This window comes from Ochotona princeps, chromosome 3 (genome assembly GCF_030435755.1).
Source record: "Ochotona princeps isolate mOchPri1 chromosome 3, mOchPri1.hap1, whole genome shotgun sequence".
NCBI lineage: Eukaryota > Metazoa > Chordata > Mammalia > Lagomorpha > Ochotonidae > Ochotona > Ochotona princeps.
In genome coordinates, this window is record NC_080834.1 from 35,760,776 (window position 1) to 35,773,774 (window position 12,999).

Genomic DNA, 12,999 nt, shown 5'->3' on the forward strand with positions numbered 1-12,999 from the left:
CTGGAAGCCCAGGGCCTGAGTGTCTGGGGACAGGATCTCCTGTGGACTCAGCTGGACCACCTGGGCAGGGCAAAGGGGACCCAGCTGCATTTCTGGAGAGCGATGGTCTCCAGTCTGGGTGAGGTGGGACTCCTGACAATTCCCGGGTACTCTTTGGGCATTTTCCAGAGGTTCACACCCATGGGGTTTATTCTCGCTAGAACCTTCTGGGGACTTGGCTTGGTCTGGGAATTAACCAGGAACCTGGTCCAGCTAACAGAAGAAATGTGTGGTTTCTGTCTGTGCAAGACTCTGCTCTCCACCCCCTTGCAAAACATCACGGTGTTCTGGGGGAACAATACCTGCGAAGTTTTGTAAACGTTTTTTTCCCCGTACAATTTATTTTTATTGGAAAGTCAGCTTTACAGAGAGGAGAGACAAAGAGAAAATCTCGCATCTGCTGGTTCACTCTCCAAGTGGCCGCAGTAGTCAGAGCTGAGCCAATCTGAAGTCAGTCAGGAGTCTCCCACACGGGTGCAGGGTCCCAAGGTGTTGGTCCATCTGTTGCTACTTTCCCAGGCCACAAGCAGGGAGCTGGATGGGAGGTGGAATATCCTGTACAGGATTTGGTGCCCCTATGGGATCCCGACACCTGCAAGGCAGGGATTTTGCCAGTGAGCCATTGTGTTCAGCTCACCTGGGATGTTTTTTTAGTAGGACATAGTGACTACCTATGAATCACAGGGGCCGGCTTAGCGGGCAGGCCCTGGGCTCTCTGCGGTACCTGGCAGGACACTTCTGGTTTTGCTGTTTCCCTCATCCTTAGGAATTCTAGCATCAGATATTCTCTTTGACATCGCATGATCTTGAGTCCCCATTGTAATTCTGACCAAATTTTACAGAAGTGTGTATGTGTGTTGGCAGGTTCTGCTGCATTCTGGGAGTGAGCCTTTTCTCCCTTGCGCAGGTGAGCTCTGAGTGTACCTGAATGATCATCTGGGAGAACACCACATGTTCTTTCACCTGAAATGTTCTTTGAATGTCAATTTTTTTTTTTTAGGATTTTTTAATGTCCTTACGATGCGCCACTCTTGACCTTATGATCATTTCCACTGTCTGCTTGACACACAATTTTATAGAGATTTCTTTTGAGAGAATCTGGCACCCGAAGCTACTTCAAAAAAACTCGTGGAATAAAGAAACTAAAGCATTACATTTACTTTGATGCAAAACATTTAAAATCCAGGCGTAGAAACTTTTTGAATTGGTTACTTTTATTTATTTGAAAGGTAGAGAGGGGGGGTGTGTGTATGTGTGTGTGTGTGTGTGTGTGTGTGTGAGAGAGAGAGAGAGAGAGAGAGAGAGAGAGAGAGAGAGAGAGAGGGATGTCTGTGATCTGCAGTGCACTGGTTCATTCCCCAAATTCCCATACTAGCTGGGGCAGGCCAGATGAAATCCAGAAGCCAGAAAGTCAACCTGTGTCTCCCACGTGGGTGGCAGAGAGCCAACTGCTTGAGCCGTTCTGCTGCCTCTCAAGTTACCTACTAGTAGGATGCTGGAGTAGGATCTGGAGTCTGGAGGGTTGTTACGCGTTGAACTCAGGCACTCTGACATGGTCCTGAGCATCACTTGTTGCTAAGAGCACATTTCTAGGAACTTTCTGAGACCCCGTCATCCATTGTCTCGCTGCCACCTTTGGCTATTAACCTAGAGTTGGTTGCTTGCATTTCGACATTTAAATCATGGTTTCACTCAGTAGGGATAGTCCAGTGTAATGTTTTTCAGTCATAAAGTGTATTTGTATGTCATGCAGATTTTTTAATCCAGGTAATACGGAACTTAATTTGATTCCTAAAGTGATATACAACCTGCTCATTCTTTGAGGCACTAAGGAGCTCATGGAACAGATGTGCTGTGAGCAAAATGAACAGTCTCCTGGCCCCTCTCTAATTCCCACCCTGTCCTGTGTGCTCCAGAAACAATCACTTTTGTTTAGTTTTTGCTTTGAGGTCTTCCAGTTGTTATCTTTATATATTTGATGGGTGTACAACTCTTTAAACACACTTAAAAAAAAACCCAAAAAGCACTGAATTACGTTCTTTAAAAAGAGGCAAAAATGTGTGCTATGTGACCAACTTAAAGCCTCACTTCTGAATACCATTAACATTTGGAGTTTCTGGGGTCACTGCCGTGATTCAACTGGCTTACTCTCCACTTGCAAGCGCTGTCACCTCACGTGGGCATTGGTTTATGTTCTGCCTGCTCCTCTTCCTCATCCAGCTCCCTGCTTATTGCTTGAGAAATCAGAGGAAGTTGGCCCAAAGTCCTCTGCAAGCACGGGAAAGACCCGGAAGAAACTAGGCGCCAGGCTTTGAATCAGTCCAGCTCTGGCTTTTACAGCCATTGTGAATAAGTGAATAAGTGAGTGGAAGACCTCACTCTTGCTCTCTGTATCTCTGACATTGAAATAAAAAGAAATACATTTTAAAAAATGAGAATGTTGTCCCAATCTGCCTTTCTTGCCAGGGTTTGTTTTTGTTGTGTTGTTACATTTTGTCTTTACAATTGTGATTGACACTTCTCTGCATTGTCCAGAGGACATTTTGATTTTTGTTACAGCTTTAAGATAATCACATTGCATACATATGGCCTCTTTTTAAAGTATATAATTCAGTTATATTTTCCTTTTTTGGTATCTTTAAAGAGTTATGCAACCATCAAAGTCAGTTTGAGGACGTTTCTATCATTCCCAAAAGAAAAACCTGTGGGGCCAGTATGGTGGTGACTGGCATTCCATATGGGCTTATGTCCTGACTGTTGTACTTCCTATCCAGCTCCCTGCTGGTGGCCTGAGAAAGCAGGCCCTGGCACCCATGTGGGTGACCCTGGCTTGGACTAGCCCCGCTCTGGCCATTGTGGCCATTTGGTGAGGGAACCAGTGCAGGGACATACTCTCTCTCTGTCTCTCCCTCTAACTCTTTCAAATCAGTCTTTAAAAAAAGAAAAACTTGTACCCATGGCAGTCATTTCCCTCCCGTGCTCCTTCAATCACTCATCTGTTTTCTGGCTCTGCAGCATTGCATTTAAATGGAATCACATGCTAGGTAGCCTTTGTTTATTTTTATTGCTTTTATTGTTTATTATTCAGCATAATGTTTTCAGGAATCGTGTGTTAGCATTTTTTCAGTACTCTTATCTTTTAAAATTTTTATTTTCATTTTTTTAAAAGATTTATTTATTTTTATTTGAAAGGTCTTCAATATCCTGATTTACCCCCCAAATGCCCCAATGGCCAGAGCTAAGATGATCTGAAGCCAGGAGCCAGGAGCTTCTTCTGGGTCTCCCACATGGGTATCGGGTTCCAAGAACTGAGCCATCCTCCTCTGCTTTCCCAGGCTATAAGAGCTGAATGGAAAGTGAAGCAGCCGAGACATGAACCGGCTGCCCATATGGGGTGCTGGGAACCATAGGACAGGGGATTAGCTTGCTGTGTGAGCATACCAGCTCCACCTCCAATATACTACCATTTTAGGGCTGAATAATATTCTAAATGTGGGTGGACCACATTTTGTTTGTCCATTTCCAGTTGGTTCCTGTTGGGGTTCCACCCATCTCACAGTTTGGTTATTTACTTTGAGCACTAGTGTCTAAATATTTGTTTGACCACCTAGTTTTCAATTTTTTTTAAGCAAACAGGTTTATTTATATGAAAGGCAAAAATGACAGAAATGGTCAGGGAGAGAAGAGAGCGAGTGGGCTGGTTTCTTATCTTCTTTCCAATGTTTCATTCCCCAAATGGCCACATGGCCAGAGTTGGGCCAGGCTGAAGCCTGGAACTGGAATCTCCATCAGGGTCTCCAACATGGGTAGCTGGGGCCCAAGCGTGTAGGCCATATTTAGCTGGTTTCCCAGGCACATTAACAAGGAGCCGATTCGGAGCGTAGCGGCCAGGATTTGAATCAGCATTCTTATACAAGATGCCGTTGAAGCAGACGGCAGCTTAACATGCTGCATGGTAATGATGCTGGCTTTTGTGTGTCCTTTGGGTTGTAACCATTGCAGCATGTGAGAGGTGTGTCCTTGTGTGTGTGAATGTGAGAGGTGTGTCCCAGTGTGTGTGAATGTGAGAGGTGTGTCCCTGTGTGTGTGATCTGCAGTCTCTGATAGGCAGGAGTCAGTTCTCATGTGCTCACTCATGGTGTGTCTTCTTGAGAGACCGTCTGCTCAGATCCTGTGCCTGGTTTTCAGTTGAGTTTTTTTTTTTTTTTTTTAAGTTAGAATTCTTTGTGTATTCTAGAAACAAGTTTCTTAAGAGATGGAAAAGGGCTTCAGAAAGCTAGTGGAAAATGGAATGAAAAGATTAGTTTGGTGTAAAAATTTGAAATTCATGATATGCATTTTCCATGAAGTTTTTGAAGATTCTTTTTGATTTGCAGACTTTTCTGTGTCCTGTGGGTTGTCAGTTTTCTCTTCTTGAAGCTGTCCTTTGCGTGTCATTGCTTTATATATATATATATATTTTTTAAAGATTTATTTATTTTTATTACAAAGTCAGATATACAGAGAGGAGAGACAGAGAGGAAGATCTTCCGTCCGATGATTCACTCCCCAAGTGAGTGCAACGGCCGGTGCCATGCTGATCCGAAGCCAGGGTCTCCCATGTGGGTGCAGGGTCCCAAAGCTTTGGACCGTCCTTGACTGCTTTCCCAGGCCACAAGCAGGGAGCTGGATGGGAAGTGGAGCTGCCGGGATTAGAACCGGTGTCCACATGGGATCCCAGGGCATTCAAGGGGAGGACTTTAGCTTAGCCGCTCGGCCATGCTGAGCCGGGCCCGTCATTTGCTTTTGAAAGCAGAACATCAAAGCTTCCTTCGTTATGATTCTGTCCATCTTTTCCATTCCTTGGCTAGGCGATCAGTCAGCTTTACATTTGATTTTTGTGGTGTTCTGGTTCTCCTGGCACAACTAAGTTACGAAGTACGGAAAGGAGCACAGGAAATGTTGTGCTAGAAGTTGGATTTCATTTCACACTTTAAAAAGGAGCGATACTTCATTGACTTAATAAACTGCGAATAACTCCATTGTTTTATTTAGTTATCAAAGCTTGGTTGAAGGACACATTTGTAGTGTAGTGTGCCTATGAGCTCTTTTTGGATATTAGCTTTGGGATGTTAAATGGTTAGTGGGTAATAGAAAAAATTTTTTTCTGTTGTTGTTGTGTTACACGAGCACACAGGTTCTCAATTTTGCCTTCCAGGGGACATTTTGCAGTGTCTGGAGATGTTTTCTTGATTGCCACCATCTGGAAGTTTCTATTGGTATCTGGGACGTAGAGGCAGACACTGCGAGGCACAGTGTCCAGCAGAGCGCAGAGCAGTCTCCTAGGACAAAATTCCCCACGACGAAGCCCAGCATCCATCAGACATACCGCTGGGTTGGAGAAACCAGCGTTTAAAGGGCACAATTACTCTTAAATATCACACATTTAAATTTCTTGATAAAGGAGCTTGTGTTTTCTGGATATTTGAATGTGTGCCATTTTGCGGTATTATGAGCTGGAATTAATCAAGATTCACTTTGAATAAAGAAATTTTTAAAAAAGATTTATTGATTCTTATTGGAGAGGCAGATACACAGAGAGGAGAGACAAAGAGGAAGATTCTCCATCCACTGCTTCACTCCCCAAGTGGCCGCAATGGTCAGAGCTGATCTGATCTGAAGCCAGGAACCAGGAGCTTATTCCAGGGTCCCAAGGCTCTGGGCCATCTTCCACTGGTGTCCCAGGGCACAGGCAGGAAGCTGGATGGGAAGTGGGGCTGTTGGGATTTGAACTGGCGCACATTTGGGATCCTGGTGCGTGTGAGGCAAGGATTTTAGCTACGAGGCTACTGTGCCGAGCCCCCTAGAAAATTCTTAAATACCAGATAATTTCAGGCATTTAGGACTTTTGCATGCATAATCATAGCAGGATATTGCTAATGATTATTTCATTTTAAGTTTTTCATGTTTTTGAAAAGCAGAGACCCAGAGCAATAGACACAGACAAAAATATATCCCTGGCACCCAAGGTAGGGACAGGGTGAAACCTGCGGCCTGGTGACCCACCCAGGGTGAGCTGCCTGAGTGTTACACACCCGAGCTGTTGTTTCCTAGAGTGAGTGTTAGCTGGAAGCTGGTAGCACAAGTGGAGGCTGGGTGGAGGCCACGTACTGCAGCTGGGGACAAAGGCGTCTCAGGACTCCTACCTGCTCGTGTGCATTGCCTACCCCAATGACTGTCACCGAAGGCTTCTCTTTCCCCCTCAGCTTTGCTTCCTCCTCTTCTGTTGTTTATGGAGCATTGAAAACAGTTCTTAATGCGGTTCCATGTCTCCTGGGACATTTTAGGAAAGTTTTATCTGTGTAAGAATAATTAATGATCTCTTCTGGAAATCTGTGATTAGAAAGTATAATTTCAGTTCTGTAAGTGCACCGGTTGAACTTTAGCATTTCATTGTCATTTAAGAAATTAAAGCCTCATAACCATGGTTTCCAATGAACTAAACAGTTTCATGAATTAATTACTTAAAAATGAATTTTATAAGTTGACCTAGTGAGTTCCTCCCCCGCCCCCTGCCCTCAGTAATTAATTGCATTAATTTGCAGTTGATGCTGCCTGTGGCCTTGGCCTTAATACAAGTGGCCTCACCACTTGTATCAAACCAAATGACCTTGAAGGTGTGTGAGCTGTGACCAGTTTCAGCTCAAGCAGTCAGTTCTTTCTCCTCAGCAAGGCTCAAAGCAGATGAATTTCGTGATCAGGTGGAGGCTTAGTGCTAAAGACCTCGCAGATGCCAGTTTGCTGGCCATTCTTCACTCCTGGATCATGAATCTGGCTCTTCAGGGTGAGGAGACTTTGACTCCTTCCTCGTGGCCGGCCTCTGCATTTTAATTGCCATGATTCTGTGTTCTCAGGCTGCGATGCAGGAGTTGCTAATCTCAACCACATCAGGAAAAATAAATTGATACCCCCGCCCTCCCCCGCATCCCCTGGGAAACGGAATCTTGCCCTCTGTAGTGCTGGACCTTGTCTTTGTGACAGCTCTGGAGATGGCTCCCTCCTGCTCTCCCCATCAGACATTCTGGGGCACAACCCCACAGCCAAAACAGCTGGGAGTTCAGTGCTTCGGGGAGGCTGGTTCCAAGGGCTTAAGACACGGCCTTGGTTGGCGTGTTATGGTTGCTAGGAAACTTTGTTGAGGGCGGTTAAATCTCTCAAGGAAAGAAGAGATGGCTTTTGCAGATTGGAAAAGTGACTGAAATTCTGAATCAGAGAGCTTCATTAGGACTGTGTTGAGTTCACAGCTTGGTGGCTTGATCTAGGGATGCTAGCAGGTGCGCACTTTGGGATTTCTTTGTTTTACATGGATATGTTCTCTGACCTCTAACAATGCTGTGGGGTCTGGTGTTGTAGCTCAGTGTGTGAAGCTGCTACCCGCTGTACCAGTCAGAATGCTGATTCGAATTCAGCTGATCCACTTCTGATACTGCCCTCCCTCTTTTGATGATGCAAATATTCTGTATCTTTATTATGATGTTGGTAATATGCACAGGTCTCTCACTTAAAAAGGGTGCAGTTTGTTTTAAAGATTTATTTTTATTGGAAAGGCAGATATACAGAGAAAAGGAGATACAGAGAGAAAGATATTCCATCCATTGGTTCACTCCCCAAGTGGCTGCACTGGCTGGAGCTGAGCCAATCCAAGGCCAGGAGCTAGGAGTTTCTTCCAGGTCTACCACATGGATGCAGGGTCCCATCCCATCCTCAACTGCTTTCCCAGGCTACAGGCAGGGAGCTGGAAGGGAAGTGGAGAAGTTGGGATATGAACCGGATCCCATATGGGATCCACTAGGCTACTGTGCCAGACCGTTTTACATATATCCTACCTTAGTAAAGTTTATAGAAAGATCTAGCTCCCTGATAATGTACCTGGAAAAGGCAGAAGATGACCCAAGTACCTGGTTCCTGTTGCCCACATGAGAGACCTGGAGGAAGCTGCTGGTTCCTGGCATCAGCTTGGCCCAGCTTAGGTTGCTGCAGTCATCCTGGGAGTGAACCAGCAGATGGAAGATCTTTCTCTCTCTGTAAATCTCTGTCCATAACTCTGACTTTTAAATAAGTAAATACAGTGCAAGAAAAAAAGGCTAATGGCCTTTGGTTTCCTGGGGCCATCCTGTATTTTCCCAGGCTTGCTGTGGCATTGTTTTGCCTCCCCTTGCCTTCTCATTTTTTTCCCCTCTGCCTGAGGGGGCTTTTGGGAAAATTTAGTTGTTTCTTTTATTATAATTTTTTTTTTCTGAAAAATGTTTCTTTGAAAGGCAGAGTTTTACACACACACACTGGTTCACTCTCCACATGGCTGCAATGTCTGATACTGGGCTGATCCGGAGACAGACGCTTCTTTGGATCTCTCGTGCAGTAGCAGGAACCTCAGCACTGGCGCCATCCTGTTTCTTTCCCACATGCTTTAGCAGGGAGCTGGAGCGGAAGTGGAACAGCCAAGACTCAAACCAGTGCCCGTGTGGGATACCAGCACTGCAGGTAGTGGCTTCACAGGCAATGCTACAGTGCCACACTCTTCCATTCCCCCTCCTTCACCTTCTTTTCTTTTCTTACAAATGACTCTCTTGGTTGCATTAGATACCCCAGAGTGCTCAGGCTAAGAAAGTTGTGTGGATTTGAAGGGCCGTGCTGATTTTCTTCAGTGTGAATGCCTCTAGCTGTGATGTACATTACAATACTTATGGTTTCCTTTCACCATCACAAACTTCATGGTCATGTACACATCTCGTTTTGTAATCCACTTAGCACACAGAAATTGATCGCTAAGTGCCCCTCTCAACTGGGGCTTTGGGCAGAATAAAGACCCCATCCGTGGCTGCTGGCTTCAGGAATGAACAAAGCCCTGGGGCCAACCCAGGCTGATTAGATCTCAATGGGGGCTTAACCCAACGGAAGGACCCATTCAGACTCCGACTGAATTCAGCCTGAATGTGGTTGGCGCTAGAGGCTTCGCTGCCTTCCTTCCCCCCTTTCTCCTTCGGTGTGGGTCTTAAATTCGCAGGTACAATCAGGCCTGTGCATGATTTTCTCTAGGCTCATCTTCCGTGTCTGCGGGCTGTTCTGGCTTCCCTGCAGGTCCCAGAACATCGCTAGGTAAAGCCCAATCTGCGTCTGCCTTTCTGTCCGGAGCCTCTGCAACATGATACCATAAACTGTGGCCTTCACGACAGCAGGAATATATCACAGTTCTGGAGTCCAGAAACTTTTCATTAAGGTGCTGGCAGAGCTGACTTCCTGCACAGCCTCTAGGAAAAAAAAAGGCTTCCTTGCTTCCCCTTTAATTAATTAATTAATTACTTTTTGCTTCTTTACTTCTTGCAGTGCTTGGTGTCGCCTGGCGGGACTGTCTTGGGACACTGTCACTCTCGCCGCTGTCACCTTTGCCTGCTTGTGTTCTTGGGTATTCTAGTCTAATTTCTCTTTAACAGATGTCAGTTATTGGATTGGGGGGGGATGGGATGGCAGGCCACCTGACCTCATATTACCTTGACCACGTCTACAATGACTCAACTTTTGCAGAAGCTCTTGGTAGCTGGCTCAGAGGTTAGGAATTGCCCGGAAGCACAATTTGACATACAGTCATGCCCGAGCCCTCTGTTAAAACACCTGTTGACATCAGTGATGCAGTGCTTATTGCGGAGACGTGCTTTTCCCGGAGCTGGGATCTGCTCCCTCACCCTGTGTCACCACCGCTCAGGGACCCTGCCCCTCTGCTGCACGTTTTCATTTTCTCTGCTGGGACTCCTTGTGCGGATGTGTTGAACCTGCGAGCAGGAGTCCTGTCGCTCTGGGATGCAAGCTGTTCTTTTTTGTTTTTCTCGTGTTGTCTCTAGTGCGGATCCTCTTTCTGCTTGTCACAATTGCCCTCCTCTCCCTGGTTTGGCATAAAGCAGCCATCTTCTCCCAGTTTTCCTAGATGCTCTGCATTCTCCATGGCTTCAAGTCATTGCACCCCTGCTGTGGCCAGAACTTGTCTCCAAAATTCATGCGTTGGAACTTTAGGACCCAGTGCGGCAATGTGGAGAGGCGGGGTTTAAAGGGAAGTGGGAATGTGGTGACATTGACATTTACAGATGGATGCCAGTGTCAGGGGCATCTCTCAGGGGTGTTTCTTGCTCTTCTCCCTGCCCACCCTTTTTTTTGGGGGAGGGGATAAATTTATTTGCTTTTATTTGAAAGGTAGATTTTGCAGAAAGAGGAAAGACAGAAAGAGAAGTCTTCTGTCTACTGTTTGCTTCCCAAATGGTCAGCATAGCTGGAACTGAGCTGATCTGAAGCCAGGAGCCAGGAGCTTCTTTCTGAGTCTCCCATGAGGGTGCAGGGACCCAAGCACTTGGCCATCCTCTACTGTTTTCCCAGGGCATAAGCAGAGAGTAGGATGGAAAGTGGAACAACTGGGACTTGAACCAGTGACCATATGGGACAGTGTCACAGGTAGAGGATCAGACTGTTGTGCTGCCACACTGGGCCCTGTTCTTGCTTTCTTCTCCTTCTGCCTTCTGTGTCATAAAGGCCCAATAAGAAAGCTTTCTCGGGGCCTGCGTAGTAAAATCTGTAAAAATCTGCCTTTCACATAAAACAAGCTTTTTTAGTGGTGCTTTGATAGTGGACTTTTACATTGAATTCTCTTTTTATTTTATTTATTTATTTTTTTAATTGAAAGTCAGTTTTACAGAGAGAAAAGGAGAGACAGAAAGATCTTCTGTCTGCTGGTTCACTCCCTAAGCGGCCGTAATGGTTGAAGCTGAGCTGATCCGAAGCCAGGAGCCGGGAACCAGGAGCCTCTTCCGGGTCTCCCACACGGGTTCAGGGTCCCAAGGCTTTGGGCCATCCTCCACTGCTTTCCCAGGCCACACGCAGGGAGCTGGATGGGATGTGGAGCAGCTGGGATGAAGCTGCGTTCACATAAGATCTTGGCATGCCCGAGGGGAGGCCTCAGCCACCAGGCTGTTGTGCCAGGCCGATATAGGGCTTTAACATTGTTGGAAAATAAACTGTGCTGTATAAACTAAGGAAGATATGATCAGGGGCTGATGTTGTAGCTTACCAGATGAAGGTGCTGTTTGCTATGCCGGCATCCCATATGGGCATTGGTTTGCATCCTGGCTGCTCTACTTGTGATCTTGCTAATATCCTGGGCAAGCAGCAGACTATGGCTCAAGTGCTGGTGCTTCTGCCCCCCCATGGGGGAGCTCCTGGTGAGGCTGTTGGCTCCTGGTTTCAGCCTGGCTTAGCTCTGGTTGTTGTAGCCATCTGGGGAGTGAACCAGCAGGTGGAAGATCTTTCTCTGTCTCTTCTCTGACTCTTTTACCCTCCAACTTCTCGCAGTGGCCTGGGCTGGGACAAGGCTTAAGTTAGGAGCCAGGAATGCAATCCAGGTGTCCTACATGGGTGCCAAAAACCTGTTGGCTTGGGCTGTCACTTCCTGCTGCCTTATGGAGTCTGCATTGGCAGGAAGCTGGAGTTGAGTAGGAGCTGGGTGGCACTGAATCCAGCTACTCCATTGTGGTTTGCAGGTGTTTTAACTAAAAGGCTAAGTGCTGACTCCTTGTTTCTTTAACTTGTTACTGTGTTTAGTGGCTCTTTTATTGGACCATCATGTTCTGACTTGTCTCTCAGTGAAGGCTACAAACTCTTGGTAATGTCTCAGCCAAACTGATCTTGGCCTTGCTCCCCAGGCTGTTACTGTGGGGGAGCTTGACATCCTTGTCAGGATGAACTTGTCCTGATCATGCCCGCATGTTGCACTGGTCATTGTCAAGGGCACAAGCTGTGAGTGCAGGTGGCTATGGGTTGAGCAGCTCCCAACAGAAAAGCTCTCGACCCTGATGGGATTGGATTTAGGCACAGTTGCCAGTTTCTTTTAGTTGCTAGTGAGCAGACTCCAGCCTTGCTGAGTCAGGTTGGAGCAGAAGCCACGGTTGGGCATTGTGTGTCTTGAGGGGAAGATGGGTGGGTGGGCCAACAGCTTGGAGCCTATGGATAAACAGAAATTAGAAAGCAAGGTGGGATGTGGGTAGGTGAGTGGGCAATCCCAGGGGCATTGCACTAACGTGTTGTTGATTTGAAGGTGAGTCGTTCTAGACTTTCTTAAAGGTAACAGGGCCCAGCAGCCAAGCAGGCGGGGGCATCACTTGTGGATGCTGGCAGAAGAGTCTGTGTGTTCCTGGAGACTGAGTGCTTCCTGGCTGAAAATAATGGGAGCTCCTGAGGGAGGTAGGAAGGCTTGTGGGATGGGTAGAAACAGGGAGAGGCTGGGTTCCCAGAGCTCAGAGCTCTGGCTCTGAGGTCAGCTCGCCCAGCCACTTACATGGAGGGAGGATGAGAGAGAGCTCTGTGGAGTGAGCCTGTTCCAATTGCACCTGATGGGTGGAGGTTAAGGGTGTAGCATTTCTGAAGTGTGGCAAGGAGGCAGGATGAAGGGAAAGTGAGCAAAGTGCTATTTGATATCTGATAAGGGCTCTGGCCTCTGATCCACCTTCCCAGCCTTTTTTTTTTTTTTTCTGGGTAGGGATCAAAATTATCCTTTATGTGATTTCATTGACTGCATGATTTTGTAACAACAAAAAGTGCATTTAAAGGGAGGCATTCAGGCCTGGAGGTGAATGTAGTGTGTATGCAGTGTTGCAGCACCCGAATCCCGTGTGTGTGCTGGTTCTAGTCCTGACTGCTGCACTTCTGATTCAGCCCCCTGTTCATCTGCCTGGGAAAGCAGCAGATGACCCAAGTGCTTGGGCCCCCGCATCCACATGGGAAATCTAGAAGCTCTTGGCTCCTGGCTTTAGATTGCCTCAGCTCCAGCCGTTGCAGCCACTTGGGGAGTGAACCAGCAGATGAAAGATTTTTCACTGCCTCTTCCTCTTTCTGTAACTTTATCATTCAAATGAATAACTAAAATAAATCTTAAAGAAAATAAGT